Source organism: Lissotriton vulgaris, chromosome 3_1 (assembly GCF_964263255.1).
Source record: "Lissotriton vulgaris chromosome 3_1, aLisVul1.2, whole genome shotgun sequence".
Lineage (NCBI taxonomy): Eukaryota > Metazoa > Chordata > Amphibia > Caudata > Salamandridae > Lissotriton > Lissotriton vulgaris.
This window is the reverse complement of record NC_141689.1, coordinates 30,836,026-30,858,128: the sequence shown is the minus strand read 5'-3', so window position 1 is coordinate 30,858,128 and position 22,103 is coordinate 30,836,026.

Genomic DNA, 22,103 nt, shown 5'->3' with positions numbered 1-22,103 from the left:
GCGCAATACGCTCCTAGAATACCACAGTTCACACCCTAGAGCTCTCAGGGACGGGCTTCCATACGGCCAATTCCTTAGAATCAGGCGTAACTGTAAGTTCAAACAAGACTTTTTTCTAGAGGCAGAAACTCTTTGTTCAAAACTCATGACCAGAGGTTACCCTAGAAAGCTGGTGAGAAGATCTATGAAACGAGCCTGGTACGCCCACAGAGAACACCTTCTACAGCCAAAAAAGAGAGAAGCACTAAAAAGAATAACCTGTGTGACAACCTTTGGCACAATCAGCAACAAACTATGTAAAGCGATCAAGAAACATTGGCCTGTACTGTCTCCTCTAGAACTTAACACAGGACTACCCCTCTTTTCATTTAAAAGAGGGCGTAATTTAAAGGATCATTTAGTACGAGCAGCCACCGTCTCCAAGAAAAACACAACTATAGAGACTTGCTTTAATCTACCTCCTATTATAGGGCACCACAAATGCAACAACTGCACTGCATGTGAATTCACGATAAATACTAAGGTGTTTGAATATGAGAATTGTACACATACACTAAGAACTTTCACTAATTGTAATTCTAAGAATGTCATATATTGTGTAAAATGCCCCTGCCAACAAGTGTACATTGGCCAAACCACCCAACAGATTAAAAATAGGATCTCGCAACACAGGAGCAGAATAAGATGTAAAGTCTTAACTGCACCCCTGGTGGAACACTATGTTGAAAAAGGACACTCAGAGAATGATCTACAATGGCAAGTGGTGGACCAACTTTTGCCCAATCCCAGAGGAGGAAACCAACAGACAATCCTGAATCGCCTCGAGTGCAAATGGATTTTTCTCTGCAAAAGCATTGAAAAAGGACTTAACACTCTGGACGAATGGAACAGCTATACCTAATTACAGACGTTTACTCACATGTGTATGTAACACAAAAATGTCTTGAACATGAAGCTCCTGTAATTTTACATGTGCAATTTATTGAAGCTAAGGGCAACCGCAATTCCTAATGTGTATCCCCGAATAAGCATGCGCGTAATAGACAGGGCTACCGCACTCTCTAATATGTAATCCCCAATGAGCATGCGCGTAATACAATACAGACACTAGACCCCTAGGCATGCGCACTGGCTGCCATTGGCTGCTCCAATCAGGGTGACGCTAGTATGAACGAATTGGCGCGCCCTTTTAAATCGTAACCAGGAAGTAACTGTAGCAGCGCTCGCATTCGCCGGAGCACTGAAGCAGAGGCAGTTGCGCCACGGACCGCGGCGATTAAGTAAGTGAATATGCCTCCTACACCCCGTGCCTATGCACCGAGTTGGTCTCTCTAGGACCATATTTCTTAAATGCTTCCCGTTCTTTTTTGTTCCTTACAGTTCCCGCCGGAACGTAGGACAGCGAAATTTAACCGGGTATTGTAAAGAACCTTCCTTTCGATTTTGTTGATAGGACACGCATGGACAAAACGTTATCGGTGGTTTTAATCCTTACCCCCATTTTTGTCAACAGATATACTCCCGTCCCTAATTGAACTTACTCCCTCTGCAATACAAATAAAAGGACCGCTACTGGTAATGTCCCTTCCTTGAACTGTTTTTACTTTTAATTTTATCTTCCCCTCAAGCGTATAAGCAAACTGTAATTTGTTTTCATTCCTAGATCTTACTTTCAAGACTCTAAGGAACCCACCCTTCTTGAACCTAACTTAAACTAGAATTATGAATAATCATTTAATTCTTGGCACCTTAAACATAAGTAAGTCTTTTAGTCTACAACTCACGATAAATAATAAACTCGATATGTATGCTATAATTAATTCTTTTCTCCACCTGCTTTACGTAGTTGGACCGCATATCTCCAATTAAATCGGAGCACCAAGTTCCCAACCATTGAGCCAGATAAATATAGCTATCACAACGCGAAAAGTAAGATATACCACTTAGTATCAAGCAGCGCGTAAAATAATCCTCACCCCAAAAAAGTTTTTCCTCTTTTAAAATAAAAGCGCGCCTTATTCACGGTTGCCCTATTCCATTACGAGTAAGAAATGTGCATGGAATATATGCCACTGGGAGCACCCTTCACTTCTCAGTCATGAAGTAATGTGTTTTTTGTAAGGATACAACAGTAAAAATTCTAATTTAATTGTTTCAGGAAAGCTCACGTCCTGATGATGATCTAAAGTAATGTTAGATCGAAACGCCGTCGACCCTTGCAAGGAAAACTCCCCTTCCCTACTGTACATATTTTTTTGGGGACCAACCCTTGCTTGTGACACTTTGTATATAGTTTGTTTAATACTTCACTCAGTCACTATAAGCACTTTTTGTCACATATGTGAGCACCTGATACAAAGAAAACTTAACTGTGTAAGTCTTAAATAAAGCCCTGTGTTTGTAACCTTACCAAACTGTCTCCCAAGTTTAACTTATCTACCAGAAATAAATTCCCCTTCTTGGACTTTGTTAGCCAACCTAGAAATAATCTTTCAACCAGGACCTTATCAGGCCATTTATGACCATTGTTTAACTTAACCCTAGACGTCATATTACACTTTGTGCACACCAGGCCTAGACGTCATATTACACTTTGTGTACACTGGGCCTGGGCGTCACAGATACACTTTGTGCACACCAGGCCTAGACGTCATATTACACTTTGTGTACACTGGGCCTGGGCGTCACAGATACACTTTGTGCACACCAGGCCTAGACGTCATATTACACTTTGTGTACACTGGGCCTGGGCGTCACAGATACACTTTGTGCACACCAGGCCTAGACGTCATATTACACTTTGTGCACACCAGGCCTAGACGTCATATTACACTTTGTGTACACTGGGCCTGGACGTCAGGATACATTTTCTGGACACCAGGCCTGGGATTCACAGATACATTTTGTGCACATGAGAACTGGAGGTCAGGATACACTTCGTGCACACAGACCTGGACGTCACGATATACGTTGCGTACACTGGGCCTGGAAGTCAGGATACACTTTCTGCGCACCAGGCCTGGACGTCAGGATACACTTTGCGCACACCAGGCCTGGACGTCAGGATACACTTTGAACACACCAGGCCTGGACGTCACAGATTCACTTTGTGCACACCAGGCCTAGACGTCAGGATACACTTTGTGTACACTGGGCCTGGGCGTCACAGATACACTTTGTGTACACCAGGCCTAGACGTCATATTACACTTTGTGTACACTGGGCCTGGGCGTCACAGATACACTTTGTGCACACCAGGCCTAAACGTCATATTACACTTTGTGCACACCAGGCCTAGACGTCATATTACACTTTGTGTACACTGGGCCTGGGTGTCACAGATACACTTTGTGCACACCAGGCCTAGACGTCATATTACACTTTGTGTACACTGGGCCTGGGCGTCACAGATACACTTTGTGCACACCAGGCCTAGACGTCATATTACACTTTGTGTACACTGGGCCTGGGCGTCACAGATACACTTTGTGCACACCAGGCCTAGACGTCATATTACACTTTGTGCACACAAGGCCTAGACGTCATATTACACTTTGTGTACACTGGGCCTGGGCGTCACAGATACACTTTGTGCACACCAGGCCTAGACGTCATATTACACTTTGTGTACACTGGGCCTGGGCGTCACAGATACACTTTGTGCACACCAGGCCTAGACGTCATATTACACTTTGTGCACACCAGGCCTAGACGTCATATTACACTTTGTGTACACTGGGCCTGGGCGTCACAGATACACTTTGTGCACACCAGGCCTAGGCGTCATATTACACTTTGTGTACACTGGGCCTGGGCGTCACAGATACACTTTGTGCACACCAGGCCTAGACGTCATATTACACTTTGTGCACACCAGGCCTGGGCGTCACAGATACACTTTGTGCACGCCAGGCCTAGACGTCATATTACACTTTGTGTACACTGGGCCTGGGCGTCACAGATACACTTTGTGCACACCAGGCCTAGACGTCATATTACACTTTGTGCACACCAGGCCTAGACGTCATATTACACTTTGTGTACACTGGGCCTGGGCGTCACAGATACACTTTGTGCACACCAGGCCTAGACGTCATATTACACTTTGTGTACACTGGGCCTGGGCGTCACAGATACACTTTGTGCACACCAGGCCTAGACGTCATATTACACTTTGTGTACACTGGGCCTGGGCGTCACAGATACACTTTGTGCACACCAGGCCTAGACGTCATATTACACTTTGTGTACACTGGGCCTGGGCGTCACAGATACACTTTGTGCACACCAGGCCTAGACGTCATATTACACTTTGTGTACACTGGGCCTGGACGTCAGGATACATTTTCTGGACACCAGGCCTGGGATTCACAGATACATTTTGTGCACATGAGAACTGGAGGTCAGGATACACTTCGTGCACACAGACCTGGACGTCACGATATACGTTGCGTACACTGGGCCTGGAAGTCAGGATACACTTTCTGCGCACCAGGCCTGGACGTCAGGATACACTTTGTGCACACCGGCCTGGATGTCACAGATTCACTTTGTGCGCACAGACGTGGACGTCAGGATATACTTTGTGCACACCAGGATTGGGATTCACAGATACATTTTGTGCACATGAGGCCTGGACGTCAGGATACACTTCGTGCACACAGACCTGGACGTCACGATATACTCTGTACGCACCAGTCCTGGAAGTCAGGATACACTTTGTGCACATCAGGGATTGACGACACTCGACTGTAGACACATTAAGTGTGTCTCCCTGTGCACCTGATCCAGGTCACATCACTTTTCGGGAGCAGACAAAGAAAGGCACCAGGCCTGGGGGGAAACAGATACACTTTATGCACACCAGGCCTGGAGACCAGGATACATTTTGTGCACACCAGGCCTGGATGTCAGGATAAATTTTGTGCACACCAGGCCTGGAGACCAGGATACATTTTGTGCACACCAGGCTTGGACGTCAGGATACATTTTGTGCACACCAGGCCTGGACACCAGGATACACACCAGGCCTGGACGTCAGGATACATTTTGTGCACACCAGGCCTGGAGGTCAGGATACATTTTGTGCACACCAGGTCTGGATGTCAGGGATACACTTTGTACACACCAGGCCTGGATATCAGGATACATTTTGTGTACACCAGGCCTGGGGGGAAACAGATACACTTTATGCACACCAGGCCTGGAGACCAGGATACATTTTGTGCACACCAGGCCTGGACGTCAGGATACATTTTGTGCACACCAGGCCTGGACGTCAGGATACATTTTGTGCACACCAGGCCTGGACGTCAGGATACATTTTGTGCACACCAGGCCTGGACACCAGGATACATTTTGTGCACACTAGGCCTGGACGTCAGGATACACTGTGTGCACACCAGGCCTGGGGGGAAACAGATACACTTTATGCACACCAGGCCTGGACACCAGGATACACTTTTTGCACACCAGGCCAGGACGTCAGGATACACTTTGTGCACACCAGGCCTGGACGTCAGGATACACTTTGAACACACCAGGCCTGGACGTCACAGATTCACTTTGTGAAAACCAGGCCTGGACGTCAGGATACACTTTGTGCACACCAGGCCTGGACGTCAGGATACACTTTGTGCACACCGGCCTGGACACCAGGATACACTTTTTGCACACCAGGCTTGGACGTCAGGATACACTTTGTGCACACCAGGCCTGGACGTCAGGATACACTTTGCGCACACCAGGCCTGGACGTCAGGATACACTTTGAACACACCAGGCCTGGACGTCACAGATTCACTTTGTGCAAACCAGGCCTAGACGTCAGGATACACTTTGTGTACACTGGGCCTGGGCGTCACAGATACACTTTGTGCACACCAGGCCTAGACGTCATATTACACTTTGTGTACACTGGGCCTGGGCGTCACAGATACACTTTGTGCACACTAGGCCTAGACGTCATATTACACTTTGTGCACACCAGGCCTAGACGTCATATTACACTTTGTGTACACTGGGCCTGGGCATCACAGATACACTTTGTGCACACCAGGCCTAGACGTCATATTACACTTTGTGTACACTGGGCCTGGGCGTCACAGATACACTTTGTGCACACCAGGCCTAGACGTCATATTACACTTTGTGTACACTGGGCCTGGGTGTCACAGATACACTTTGTGCACACCAGGCCTAGACGTCATATTACACTTTGTGCACACCAGGCCTAGACGTCATATTACACTTTGTGTACACTGGGCCTGGACGTCAGGATACATTTTCTGGACACCAGGCCTGGGATTCACAGATACATTTTGTGCACATGAGAACTGGAGGTCAGGATACACTTCGTGCACACAGACCTGGACGTCATGATATATGTTGCGTACAATGGGCCTGGAAGTCAGGATACACTTTCTGCGCACCAGGCCTGGACGTCAGGATACACTTTGCGCACACCAGGCCTGGACGTCAGGATACACTTTGAACACACCAGGCCTGGAGGTCACAGATTAACTTTGTGCACACCAGGCCTAGACGTCAGTATGCACTTTGTGTACACTGGGCCTGGGCGTCACAGATACACTTTGTGCACACCAGGCCTAGACGTCATATTACACTTTGTGTACACTGGGCCTGGGCGTCACAGATACACTTTGTGCACACCAGGCCTAGACGTCATATTACACTTTGTGCACACCAGGCCTAGACGTCATATTACACTTTGTGTACACTGGGCCTGGGCGTCACAGATACACTTTGTGCACACCAGGCCTAGACGTCATATTACACTTTGTGTACACTGGGCCTGGGCGTCACAGATACACTTTGTGCACACCAGGCCTAGACGTCATATTACACTTTGTGTACACTGGGCCTGGGCGTCACAGATACACTTTGTGCACACCAGGCCTAGACGTCATATTACACTTAGTGCACACCAGGCCTAGACGTCATATTACACTTTGTGTACACTGGGCCTGGGCGTCACAGATACACTTTGTGCACACCAGGCCTAGACGTCATATTACACTTTGTGTACACTGGGCCTGGGCGTCACAGATACACTTTGTGCACACCAGGCCTAGACGTCATATTACACTTTGTGCACACCAGGCCTAGACGTCATATTACACTTTGTGTACACTGGGCCTGGGCGTCACAGATACACTTTGTGCACACCAGGCCTAGACGTCATATTACACTTTGTGTACACTGGGCCTGGGCGTCACAGATACACTTTGTGCACACCAGGCCTAGACGTCATATTACACTTTGTGTACACCAGGCCTAGACGTCATATTACACTTTGTGTACACTGGGCCTGGGCGTCAAAGATACACTTTGTGCACACCAGGCCTAGACGTCATATTACACTTTGTGTACACTGGGCCTGGGCGTCACAGATATATTTTGTGCACACCAGGCCTAGACGTCATATTACACTTTGTGCACACCAGGCCTAGACGTCATATTACACTTTGTGTACACTGGGCCTGGGCGTCACAGATACACTTTGTGCACACCAGGCCTAGACGTCATATTACACTTTGTGTACACTGGGCCTGGGCGTCACAGATACACTTTGTGCACACCAGGCCTAGACGTCATATTACACTTTGTGTACACTGGGCCTGGGCGTCACAGATACACTTTGTGCACACCAGGCCTAGACGTCATATTACACTTTGTGCACACCAGGCCTAGACGTCATATTACACTTTGTGTACACTGGGCCTGGGTGTCACAGATACACTTTGTGCACACCAGGCCTAGACGTCATATTACACTTTGTGTACACTGGGCCTGGGCGTCACAGATACACTTTGTGCACACCAGGCCTAGACGTCATATTACACTTTGTGCACACCAGGCCTAGACGTCATATTACACTTTGTGTACACTGGGCCTGGGCGTCACAGATACACTTTGTGCACACCAGGCCTAGACGTCATATTACACTTTGTGTACACTCGGCCTGGGCTACACAATACACTTTGTGCACACCAGGCCTAGACGTCATATTACACTTTGTGTACATTGGGCCTGGGCGTCACAGATACACTTTGTGCACACCAGGCCTAGACGTCATATTACACTTTGTGTACACTGGGCCTGGGCGTCACAGATACACTTTGTGCACACCAGGCCTAGACGTCATATTACACTTTGTGCACACAAGGCCTAGACGTCATATTACACTTTGTGTACACTGGGCCTGGGCGTCACAGATACACTTTGTGCACACCAGGCCTAGACGTCATATTACACTTTGTGTACACTGGGCCTGGGCGTCACAGATACACTTTGTGCACACCAGGCCTAGACGTCATATTACACTTTGTGTACACTGGGCCTGGGCGTCACAGATACACTTTGTGCACACCAGGCCTAGACGTCATATTACACTTTGTGCACACCAGGCCTAGACGTCATATTACACTTTGTGTACACTGGGCCTGGACGTCAGGATACATTTTCTGGACACCAGGCCTGGGATTCACAGATACATTTTGTGCACATGAGAACTGGAGGTCAGGATACACTTCGTGCACACAGACCTGGACGTCACGATATACGTTGCGTACACTGGGCCTGGAAGTCAGGATACACTTTCTGCGCACCAGGCCTGGACGTCAGGATACACTTTGCGCACACCAGGCCTGGACGTCAGGATACACTTTGAACACACCAGGCCTGGACGTCACAGATTCACTTTGTGCACACCAGGCCTAGACGTCAGGATACACTTTGTGTACACTGGGCCTGGGCGTCACAGATACACTTTGTGTACACCAGGCCTAGACGTCATATTACACTTTGTGTACACTGGGCCTGGGCGTCACAGATACACTTTGTGCACACCAGGCCTAAACGTCATATTACACTTTGTGCACACCAGGCCTAGACGTCATATTACACTTTGTGTACACTGGGCCTGGGTGTCACAGATACACTTTGTGCACACCAGGCCTAGACGTCATATTACACTTTGTGTACACTGGGCCTGGGCGTCACAGATACACTTTGTGCACACCAGGCCTAGACGTCATATTACACTTTGTGTACACTGGGCCTGGGCGTCACAGATACACTTTGTGCACACCAGGCCTAGACGTCATATTACACTTTGTGCACACAAGGCCTAGACGTCATATTACACTTTGTGTACACTGGGCCTGGGCGTCACAGATACACTTTGTGCACACCAGGCCTAGACGTCATATTACACTTTGTGTACACTGGGCCTGGGCGTCACAGATACACTTTGTGCACACCAGGCCTAGACGTCATATTACACTTTGTGCACACCAGGCCTAGACGTCATATTACACTTTGTGTACACTGGGCCTGGGCGTCACAGATACACTTTGTGCACACCAGGCCTAGGCGTCATATTACACTTTGTGTACACTGGGCCTGGGCGTCACAGATACACTTTGTGCACACCAGGCCTAGACGTCATATTACACTTTGTGCACACCAGGCCTGGGCGTCACAGATACACTTTGTGCACGCCAGGCCTAGACGTCATATTACACTTTGTGTACACTGGGCCTGGGCGTCACAGATACACTTTGTGCACACCAGGCCTAGACGTCATATTACACTTTGTGCACACCAGGCCTAGACGTCATATTACACTTTGTGTACACTGGGCCTGGGCGTCACAGATACACTTTGTGCACACCAGGCCTAGACGTCATATTACACTTTGTGTACACTGGGCCTGGGCGTCACAGATACACTTTGTGCACACCAGGCCTAGACGTCATATTACACTTTGTGTACACTGGGCCTGGGCGTCACAGATACACTTTGTGCACACCAGGCCTAGACGTCATATTACACTTTGTGTACACTGGGCCTGGGCGTCACAGATACACTTTGTGCACACCAGGCCTAGACGTCATATTACACTTTGTGTACACTGGGCCTGGACGTCAGGATACATTTTCTGGACACCAGGCCTGGGATTCACAGATACATTTTGTGCACATGAGAACTGGAGGTCAGGATACACTTCGTGCACACAGACCTGGACGTCACGATATACGTTGCGTACACTGGGCCTGGAAGTCAGGATACACTTTCTGCGCACCAGGCCTGGACGTCAGGATACACTTTGTGCACACCGGCCTGGATGTCACAGATTCACTTTGTGCGCACAGACGTGGACGTCAGGATATACTTTGTGCACACCAGGATTGGGATTCACAGATACATTTTGTGCACATGAGGCCTGGACGTCAGGATACACTTCGTGCACACAGACCTGGACGTCACGATATACTCTGTACGCACCAGTCCTGGAAGTCAGGATACACTTTGTGCACATCAGGGATTGACGACACTCGACTGTAGACACATTAAGTGTGTCTCCCTGTGCACCTGATCCAGGTCACATCACTTTTCGGGAGCAGACAAAGAAAGGCACCAGGCCTGGGGGGAAACAGATACACTTTATGCACACCAGGCCTGGAGACCAGGATACATTTTGTGCACACCAGGCCTGGATGTCAGGATAAATTTTGTGCACACCAGGCCTGGAGACCAGGATACATTTTGTGCACACCAGGCTTGGACGTCAGGATACATTTTGTGCACACCAGGCCTGGACACCAGGATACACACCAGGCCTGGACGTCAGGATACATTTTGTGCACACCAGGCCTGGAGGTCAGGATACATTTTGTGCACACCAGGTCTGGATGTCAGGGATACACTTTGTACACACCAGGCCTGGATATCAGGATACATTTTGTGTACACCAGGCCTGGGGGGAAACAGATACACTTTATGCACACCAGGCCTGGAGACCAGGATACATTTTGTGCACACCAGGCCTGGACGTCAGGATACATTTTGTGCACACCAGGCCTGGACGTCAGGATACATTTTGTGCACACCAGGCCTGGACGTCAGGATACATTTTGTGCACACCAGGCCTGGACACCAGGATACATTTTGTGCACACTAGGCCTGGACGTCAGGATACACTGTGTGCACACCAGGCCTGGGGGGAAACAGATACACTTTATGCACACCAGGCCTGGACACCAGGATACACTTTTTGCACACCAGGCCAGGACGTCAGGATACACTTTGTGCACACCAGGCCTGGACGTCAGGATACACTTTGAACACACCAGGCCTGGACGTCACAGATTCACTTTGTGAAAACCAGGCCTGGACGTCAGGATACACTTTGTGCACACCAGGCCTGGACGTCAGGATACACTTTGTGCACACCGGCCTGGACACCAGGATACACTTTTTGCACACCAGGCTTGGACGTCAGGATACACTTTGTGCACACCAGGCCTGGACGTCAGGATACACTTTGCGCACACCAGGCCTGGACGTCAGGATACACTTTGAACACACCAGGCCTGGACGTCACAGATTCACTTTGTGCAAACCAGGCCTAGACGTCAGGATACACTTTGTGTACACTGGGCCTGGGCGTCACAGATACACTTTGTGCACACCAGGCCTAGACGTCATATTACACTTTGTGTACACTGGGCCTGGGCGTCACAGATACACTTTGTGCACACTAGGCCTAGACGTCATATTACACTTTGTGCACACCAGGCCTAGACGTCATATTACACTTTGTGTACACTGGGCCTGGGCATCACAGATACACTTTGTGCACACCAGGCCTAGACGTCATATTACACTTTGTGTACACTGGGCCTGGGCGTCACAGATACACTTTGTGCACACCAGGCCTAGACGTCATATTACACTTTGTGTACACTGGGCCTGGGTGTCACAGATACACTTTGTGCACACCAGGCCTAGACGTCATATTACACTTTGTGCACACCAGGCCTAGACGTCATATTACACTTTGTGTACACTGGGCCTGGACGTCAGGATACATTTTCTGGACACCAGGCCTGGGATTCACAGATACATTTTGTGCACATGAGAACTGGAGGTCAGGATACACTTCGTGCACACAGACCTGGACGTCATGATATATGTTGCGTACAATGGGCCTGGAAGTCAGGATACACTTTCTGCGCACCAGGCCTGGACGTCAGGATACACTTTGCGCACACCAGGCCTGGACGTCAGGATACACTTTGAACACACCAGGCCTGGAGGTCACAGATTAACTTTGTGCACACCAGGCCTAGACGTCAGTATACACTTTGTGTACACTGGGCCTGGGCGTCACAGATACACTTTGTGCACACCAGGCCTAGACGTCATATTACACTTTGTGTACACTGGGCCTGGGCGTCACAGATACACTTTGTGCACACCAGGCCTAGACGTCATATTACACTTTGTGCACACCAGGCCTAGACGTCATATTACACTTTGTGTACACTGGGCCTGGGCGTCACAGATACACTTTGTGCACACCAGGCCTAGACGTCATATTACACTTTGTGTACACTGGGCCTGGGCGTCACAGATACACTTTGTGCACACCAGGCCTAGACGTCATATTACACTTTGTGTACACTGGGCCTGGGCGTCACAGATACACTTTGTGCACACCAGGCCTAGACGTCATATTACACTTAGTGCACACCAGGCCTAGACGTCATATTACACTTTGTGTACACTGGGCCTGGGCGTCACAGATACACTTTGTGCACACCAGGCCTAGACGTCATATTACACTTTGTGTACACTGGGCCTGGGCGTCACAGATACACTTTGTGCACACCAGGCCTAGACGTCATATTACACTTTGTGCACACCAGGCCTAGACGTCATATTACACTTTGTGTACACTGGGCCTGGGCGTCACAGATACACTTTGTGCACACCAGGCCTAGACGTCATATTACACTTTGTGTACACTGGGCCTGGGCGTCACAGATACACTTTGTGCACACCAGGCCTAGACGTCATATTACACTTTGTGTACACCAGGCCTAGACGTCATATTACACTTTGTGTACACTGGGCCTGGGCGTCAAAGATACACTTTGTGCACACCAGGCCTAGACGTCATATTACACTTTGTGTACACTGGGCCTGGGCGTCACAGATATATTTTGTGCACACCAGGCCTAGACGTCATATTACACTTTGTGCACACCAGGCCTAGACGTCATATTACACTTTGTGTACACTGGGCCTGGGCGTCACAGATACACTTTGTGCACACCAGGCCTAGACGTCATATTACACTTTGTGTACACTGGGCCTGGGCGTCACAGATACACTTTGTGCACACCAGGCCTAGACGTCATATTACACTTTGTGCACACCAGGCCTAGACGTCATATTACACTTTGTGTACACTGGGCCTGGGTGTCACAGATACACTTTGTGCACACCAGGCCTAGACGTCATATTACACTTTGTGTACACCAGGCCTAGACGTCATATTACACTTTGTGTACACTGGGCCTGGGCGTCACAGATACACTTTGTGCACACCAGGCCTAGACGTCATATTACACTTTGTGTACACTGGGCCTGGGCGTCACAGATACACTTTGTGCACACCAGGCCTAGACGTCATATTACACTTTGTGTACACTCGGCCTGGGCTACACAATACACTTTGTGCACACCAGGCCTAGACGTCATATTACACTTTGTGTACATTGGGCCTGGGCGTCACAGATACACTTTGTGCACACCAGGCCTAGACGTCATATTACACTTAGTGCACACCAGGCCTAGACGTCATATTACACTTTGTGTACACTGGGCCTGGGCGTCACAGATACACTTTGTGCACACCAGGCCTAGACGTCATATTACACTTTGTGTACACTGGGCCTGGGCGTCACAGATACACTTTGTGCACACCAGGCCTAGACGTCATATTACACTTTGTGCACACCAGGCCTAGACGTCATATTACACTTTGTGTACACTGGGCCTGGGCGTCACAGATACACTTTGTGCACACCAGGCCTAGACGTCATATTACACTTTGTGTACACTGGGCCTGGGCGTCACAGATACACTTTGTGCACACCAGGCCTAGACGTCATATTACACTTTGTGTACACCAGGCCTAGACGTCATATTACACTTTGTGTACACTGGGCCTGGGCGTCAAAGATACACTTTGTGCACACCAGGCCTAGACGTCATATTACACTTTGTGTACACTGGGCCTGGGCGTCACAGATATATTTTGTGCACACCAGGCCTAGACGTCATATTACACTTTGTGCACACCAGGCCTAGACGTCATATTACACTTTGTGTACACTGGGCCTGGGCGTCACAGATACACTTTGTGCACACCAGGCCTAGACGTCATATTACACTTTGTGTACACTGGGCCTGGGCGTCACAGATACACTTTGTGCACACCAGGCCTAGACGTCATATTACACTTTGTGTACACTGGGCCTGGGCGTCACAGATACACTTTGTGCACACCAGGCCTAGACGTCATATTACACTTTGTGCACACCAGGCCTAGACGTCATATTACACTTTGTGTACACTGGGCCTGGGTGTCACAGATACACTTTGTGCACACCAGGCCTAGACGTCATATTACACTTTGTGTACACTGGGCCTGGGCGTCACAGATACACTTTGTGCACACCAGGCCTAGACGTCATATTACACTTTGTGCACACCAGGCCTAGACGTCATATTACACTTTGTGTACACTGGGCCTGGGCGTCACAGATACACTTTGTGCACACCAGGCCTAGACGTCATATTACACTTTGTGTACACTCGGCCTGGGCTACACAATACACTTTGTGCACACCAGGCCTAGACGTCATATTACACTTTGTGTACATTGGGCCTGGGCGTCACAGATACACTTTGTGCACACCAGGCCTAGACGTCATATTACACTTTGTGTACACTGGGCCTGGGCGTCACAGATACACTTTGTGCACACCAGGCCTAGACGTCATATTACACTTTGTGCACACAAGGCCTAGACGTCATATTACACTTTGTGTACACTGGGCCTGGGCGTCACAGATACACTTTGTGCACACCAGGCCTAGACGTCATATTACACTTTGTGTACACTGGGCCTGGGCGTCACAGATACACTTTGTGCACATCAGGCCTAGACGTCATATTACACTTTGTGCACACCAGGCCTAGACGTCATATTACACTTTGTGTACACTGGGCCTGGGCGTCACAGATACACTTTGTGCACACCAGGCCTAGGCGTCATATTACACTTTGTGTACACTGGGCCTGGGCGTCACAGATACACTTTGTGCACACCAGGCCTAGACGTCATATTACACTTTGTGCACACCAGGCCTGGGCGTCACAGATACACTTTGTGCACGCCAGGCCTAGACGTCATATTACACTTTGTGTACACTGGGCCTGGGCGTCACAGATACACTTTGTGCACACCAGGCCTAGACGTCATATTACACTTTGTGCACACCAGGCCTAGACGTCATATTACACTTTGTGTACACTGGGCCTGGGCGTCACAGATACACTTTGTGCACACCAGGCCTAGACGTCATATTACACTTTGTGTACACTGGGCCTGGGCGTCACAGATACACTTTGTGCACACCAGGCCTAGACGTCATATTACACTTTGTGTACACTGGGCCTGGGCGTCACAGATACACTTTGTGCACACCAGGCCTAGACGTCATATTACACTTTGTGCACACCAGGCCTGGGCGTCACAGATACACTTTGTGCACGCCAGGCCTAGACGTCATATTACACTTTGTGTACACTGGGCCTGGGCGTCACAGATACACTTTGTGCACACCAGGCCTAGACGTCATATTACACTTTGTGCACACCAGGCCTAGACGTCATATTACACTTTGTGTACACTGGGCCTGGGCGTCACAGATACACTTTGTGCACACCAGGCCTAGACGTCATATTACACTTTGTGTACACTGGGCCTGGGCGTCACAGATACACTTTGTGCACACCAGGCCTAGACGTCATATTACACTTTGTGTACACTGGGCCTGGGCGTCACAGATACACTTTGTGCACACCAGGCCTAGACGTCATATTACACTTTGTGTACACTGGGCCTGGACGTCAGGATACATTTTCTGGACACCAGGCCTGGGATTCACAGATACATTTTGTGCACATGAGAACTGGAGGTCAGGATACACTTCGTGCACACAGACCTGGACGTCACGATATACGTTGCGTACACTGGGCCTGGAAGTCAGGATACACTTTCTGCGCACCAGGCCTGGACGTCAGGATACACTTTGTGCACACCGGCCTGGATGTCACAGATTCACTTTGTGCGCACAGACGTGGACGTCAGGATATACTTTGTGCACACCAGGATTGGGATTCACAGATACATTTTGTGCACATGAGGCCTGGACGTCAGGATACACTTCGTGCACACAGACCTGGACGTCACGATATACTCTGTACGCACCAGTCCTGGAAGTCAGGATACACTTTGTGCACATCAGGGATTGACGACACTCGACTGTAGACACATTAAGTGTGTCTCCCTGTGCACCTGATCCAGGTCACATCACTTTTCGGGCGCAGACAAAGAAAGGCACCAGGCCTGGGGGGAAACAGATACACTTTATGCACACCAGGCCTGGAGACCAGGATACATTTTGTGCACACCAGGCCTGGATGTCAGGATAAATTTTGTGCACACCAGGCCTGGAGACCAGGATACATTTTGTGCACACCAGGCTTGGACGTCAGGATACATTTTGTGCACACCAGGCCTGGACACCAGGATACACACCAGGCCTGGACGTCAGGATACATTTTGTGCACACCAGGCCTGGAGGTCAGGATACATTTTGTGCACACCAGGTCTGGTTGTCAGGGATACACTTTGTACACACCAGGCCTGGATATCAGGATACATTTTGTGTACACCAGGCCTGGGGGGAAACAGATACACTTTATGCACACCAGGCCTGGAGACCAGGATACATTTTGTGCACACCAAGCCTGGACGTCAGGATACATTTTGTGCACACCAGGCCTGGACGTCAGGATACATTTTGTGCACACCAGGCCTGGACGTCAGGATACATTTTGTGCACACCAGGCCTGGACACCAGGATACATTTTGTGCACACTAGGCCTGGACGTCAGGATACACTGTGTGCACACCAGGCCTGGGGGGAAACAGATACACTTTATGCACACCAGGCCTGGACACCAGGATACACTTTTTGCACACCAGGCCAGGACGTCAGGATACACTTTGTGCACACCAGGCCTGGACGTCAGGATACACTTTGAACACACCAGGCCTGGACGTCACAGATTCACTTTGTGCACACCAGGCCTGGACGTCAGGATACACTTTGTGCACACCAGGCCTGGACGTCAGGATACACTTTGTGCACACCGGCCTGGACACCAGGATACACTTTTTGCACACCAGGCTTGGACGTCAGGATACACTTTGTGCACACCAGGCCTGGACGTCAGGATACACTTTGCGCACACCAGGCCTGGACGTCAGGATACACTTTGAACACACCAGGCCTGGACGTCACAGATTCACTTTGTGCAAACCTGGCCTAGACGTCAGGATACACTTTGTGTACACTGGGCCTGGGCGTCACAGATACACTTTGTGCACACCAGGCCTAGACGTCATATTACACTTTGTGTACACTGGGCCTGGGCGTCACAGATACACTTTGTGCACACTAGGCCTAGACGTCATATTACACTTTGTGCACACCAGGCCTAGACGTCATATTACACTTTGTGTACACTGGGCCTGGGCATCACAGATACACTTTGTGCACACCAGGCCTAGACGTCATATTACACTTTGTGTACACTGGGCCTGGGCGTCACAGATACACTTTGTGCACACCAGGCCTAGACGTCATATTACACTTTGTGTACACTGGGCCTGGGTGTCACAGATACACTTTGTGCACACCAGGCCTAGACGTCATATTACACTTTGTGCACACCAGGCCTAGACGTCATATTACACTTTGTGTACACTGGGCCTGGACGTCAGGATACATTTTCTGGACACCAGGCCTGGGATTCACAGATACATTTTGTGCACATGAGAACTGGAGGTCAGGATACACTTCATGCACACAGACCTGGACGTCATGATATATGTTGCGTACACTGGGCCTGGAAGTCAGGATACACTTTCTGCGCACCAGGCCTGGACGTCAGGATACACTTTGCGCACACCAGGCCTGGACGTCAGGATACACTTTGAACACACCAGGCCTGGAGGTCACAGATTAACTTTGTGCACACCAGGCCTAGACGTCAGTATACACTTTGTGTACACTGGGCCTGGGCGTCACAGATACACTTTGTGCACACCAGGCCTAGACGTCATATTACACTTTGTGTACACTGGGCCTGGGCGTCACAGATACACTTTGTGCACACCAGGCCTAGACGTCATATTACACTTTGTGCACACCAGGCCTAGACGTCATATTACACTTTGTGTACACTGGGCCTGGGCGTCACAGATACACTTTGTGCACACCAGGCCTAGACGTCATATTACACTTTGTGTACACTGGGCCTGGGCGTCACAGATACACTTTGTGCACACCAGGCCTAGACGTCATATTACACTTTGTGTACACTGGGCCTGGGCGTCACAGATACACTTTGTGCACACCAGGCCTAGACGTCATATTACACTTAGTGCACACCAGGCCTAGACGTCATATTACACTTTGTGTACACTGGGCCTGGGCGTCACAGATACACTTTGTGCACACCAGGCCTAGACGTCATATTACACTTTGTGTACACTGGGCCTGGGCGTCACAGATACACTTTGTGCACACCAGGCCTAGACGTCATATTACACTTTGTGCACACCAGGCCTAGACGTCATATTACACTTTGTGTACACTGGGCCTGGGCGTCACAGATACACTTTGTGCACACCAGGCCTAGACGTCATATTACACTTTGTGTACACTGGGCCTGGGCGTCACAGATACACTTTGTGCACACCAGGCCTAGACGTCATATTACACTTTATGTACACCAGGCCTAGACGTCATATTACACTTTGTGTACACTGGGCCTGGGCGTCAAAGATACACTTTGTGCACACCAGGCCTAGACGTCATATTACACTTTGTGTACACTGGGCCTGGGCGTCACAGATATATTTTGTGCACACCAGGCCTAGACGTCATATTACACTTTGTGCACACCAGGCCTAGACGTCATATTACACTTTGTGTACACTGGGCCTGGGCGTCACAGATACACTTTGTGCACACCAGGCCTAGACGTCATATTACACTTTGTGTACACTGGGCCTGGGCGTCACAGATACACTTTGTGCACACCAGGCCTAGACGTCATATTACACTTTGTGTACACTGGGCCTGGGCGTCACAGATACACTTTGTGCACACCAGGCCTAGACGTCATATTACACTTTGTGCACACCAGGCCTAGACGTCATATTACACTTTGTGTACACTGGGCCTGGGTGTCACAGATACACTTTGTGCACACCAGGCCTAGACGTCATATTACACTTTGTGTACACTGGGCCTGGGCGTCACAGATACACTTTGTGCACACCAGGCCTAGACGTCATATTACACTTTGTGCACACCAGGCCTAGACGTCATATTACACTTTGTGTACACTGGGCCTGGGCGTCACAGATACACTTTGTGCACACCAGGCCTAGACGTCATATTACACTTTGTGTACACTCGGCCTGGGCTACACAATACACTTTGTGCACACCAGGCCTAGACGTCATATTACACTTTGTTTACATTGGGCCTGGGCGTCACAGATACACTTTGTGCACACCAGGCCTAGACGTCATATTACACTTTGTGTACACTGGGCCTGGGCGTCACAGATACACTTTGTGCACACCAGGCCTAGACGTCATGTTACACTTTGTGCACACCAGGCCTAGACGTCATATTACACTTTGTGCACACTGGGCCTGGGCGTCACAGATACACTTTGTGCACACCAGGCCTAGACGTCATATTACACTTTGTGCACACCAGGCCTAGACGTCATATTACACTTTGTGTACACTGGGCCTGGGCGTCACAGATACACTTTGTGCACACCAGGCCTAGACGTCATATTACACTTTGTGTACACTGGACCTGGGCGTCACAGATACACTTTGTGCACACCAGGCCTAGACGTCATATTACACTTTGTGTACACTGGGCCTGGGCGTCACAGATACACTTTGTGCACACCAGGCCTAGACGTCATATTACACTTTGTGTACACTGGGCCTGGGCGTCACAGATACACTTTGTGCACACCAGGCCTAGACGTCATATTACACTTTGTGCACACCAGGCCTAGACGTCATATTACACTTTGTGTACACTGGGCCTGGGCGTCACAGATACACTTTGTGCACACCAGGCCTAGACGTCATATTACACTTTGTGTACACTGGGCCTGGGCGTCACAGATACACTTTGTGCACACCAGGCCTAGACGTCATATTACACTTTGTGCACACCAGGCCTAGACGTCATATTACACTTTGTGTACACTGGGCCTGGGCGTCACAGATACACTTTGTGCACACCAGGCCTAGACGTCATATTACACTTTGTGTACACTGGGCCTGGGCGTCACAGATACACTTTGTGCACACCAGGCCTAGACGTCATATTACACTTTGTGCACACCAGGCCTAGACGTCATATTACACTTTGTGTACACTGGGCCTGGGCGTCACAGATACACTTTGTGCACACCAGGCCTAGACGTCATATTACACTTTGTGCACACCAGGCCTAGACGTCATATTACACTTTGTGTACACTGGGCCTGGGCGTCACAGATACACTTTGTGCACACCAGGCCTAGACGTCATATTACACTTTGTGTACACTGGGCCTGGGCGTCACAGATACACTTTGTGCACACCAGGCCTAGACGTCATATTACACTTTGTGTACACTGGGCCTGGGCGTCACAGATACACTTTGTGCACACCAGGCCTAGACGTCATATTACACTTTGTGTGCACTGGGCCTGGACGTCAGGATACATTTTCTGGACACCAGGCCTGGGATTCACAGATACATTTTGTGCACATGAGAACTGGAGGTCAGGATACACTTCGTGCACACAGACCTGGACGTCACGATATACGTTGCGTACACTGGGCCTGGAAGTCAGGATACACTTTCTGCGCACCAGGCCTGGACGTCAGGATACACTTTGTGCACACCGGCCTGGATGTCACAGATTCACTTTGTGCGCACAGACGTGGACGTCAGGATATACTTTGTGCACACCAGGATTGGGATTCACAGATACATTTTGTGCACATGAGGCCTGGACGTCAGGATACACTTCGTGCACACAGACCTGGACGTCACGATATACTCTGTACGCACCAGTCCTGGAAGTCAGGATACACTTTGTGCACATCAGGGATTGACGACACTCGACTGTAGACACATTAAGTGTGTCTACCTGTGCACCTGATCCAGGTCACATCACTTTTCGGGCGCAGACAAAGAAAGGCCGAACACATGGCTCATTTCATACATTCACTGAGGACTGGAGCTCACATTTCCTGGAGAGAACGCTGCAGGCAGGGGCATGAAATCCCTAACTCAGAGCTAAGATGAGGCCAGGTACCAGGACAGCTTTAGTGAAAAGTCTTGACTTGGCCTAGAAATCTCTGACCCTGCCCTGCCCCAGTCACAGTCGAAATACCCCAGAGTCATTTCCGAGCAAGACCGGACTTGAATGTTGTACACTGAAAGGTATCACCTGGCCCGGCTACATGACATGGGAGGGGGAGGGTGTGATCCTGGACACATGACTAGCTCCGTCTGCCTGAGTGTGAACACAGGAGTGAATAGTTTCAGGGGCACAAAGGCTTTGTCAAAAGACCCCTTTCTATAAAACCTGCATCAATGTTGATGCACTCAGTGGTTCTCTATTGTTCAGCATTTTTTCGATATAACCCAAAGTAAGTTAAACAAGCATTGGCATAGCCAATAGATCTCGCCTTTGGGACCTTATAAGTCTTTAGCCATGCAACGGTTGATGTTGTTGCACCAAGGATATTGTGCTGCATAACTAAATACTTATAAGGTCCCAAAAGTGAGACCTATTGGCTATGCCAATGCTTGTTTTCTTTTGATCCTCAAA